This window comes from Orycteropus afer, unplaced genomic scaffold, assembly GCF_000298275.1.
Source record: "Orycteropus afer afer isolate SDZICR_OR568_19922 unplaced genomic scaffold, OryAfe1.0 scaffold00426, whole genome shotgun sequence".
In the NCBI taxonomy this organism is placed as follows: Eukaryota; Metazoa; Chordata; class Mammalia; order Tubulidentata; family Orycteropodidae; genus Orycteropus; species Orycteropus afer.
Window position 1 is genome coordinate 786836 of NW_006922013.1, and position 820 is coordinate 787655.

General features: G+C 45.4%; 1 protein-coding gene across 1 annotated transcript in view; it reads right to left on the reverse strand.

Annotated features, from left to right (window-relative positions):
* Positions 1-820, reverse strand: part of LOC103208341 (neuroligin 4 X-linked) — a 344239-nt gene that overhangs the window by 23202 nt on the left and 320217 nt on the right. The window lies entirely within an intron of this gene.

Genomic DNA, 820 nt, shown 5'->3' on the forward strand with positions numbered 1-820 from the left:
AGATTGACAGCCTTGGAGACCCTGTGGTGCAGTTCCACTCTGTCCTCTGGGGGCGCTGTGGGTCAGAATCGACTTGGTACAGTGGGGCAGATAGTGCCAGCAGTTAATTCATTCAACTGCTACCCAAAAGGTTGGAGAGGTTCAAGATGACTCCGAGGCCCTCTGGGAGAACAGCCTGGAGACCTAATTCTGAAAGACCAGCCAATGAAAACCCTGTGGGGTACTGCTCTATGCTGAAATCCACGGGGTCACTATCAATTGCAGTCAGCTCTATGACAACTGGTTTGGGTTCCTTTCACAGATTACTTATAAAAGGTTTAAATTAAGAGTTTATAAAATATAAAGGTGACAAAGTCAGAAAAGGACACTAACTAAAGGTTTAAGATTTCTAAAGAAATTATTTTGCTTCAGTTACTACAAGTGATGTGCCATTGTCATAAAATTTTATTAGGGGGAAAACATTAACCTTTTCATGACCAGTAGGGCATGCATCCCCCATGAATATTCTCAGGTTCTCAGCCTTGGGAAGCTGCTATCCCAGTTGTAGTACCTGCTACCTCCTGGAGGAGAGCTGGAAAACTGCATGAATCTGAAGAAACGGGCCTCAACCCACCAATCCTGCCAGCAGAGTGCACTTGGGACATATGTGTCCCACAGAATTGTGTCAAAATCCATATTACCTCAAAAAAAATTTTTTCCCCTAATGTCCCAATGTCCTGGAGTCCATTCTGACCCACAGCGCCCCTGGAGGACAGAGTGGAACTGCACCACAGGGTTTCCAAGGCTGTCAATCTTTACAGAAGCAAAGCCCAAACCACAC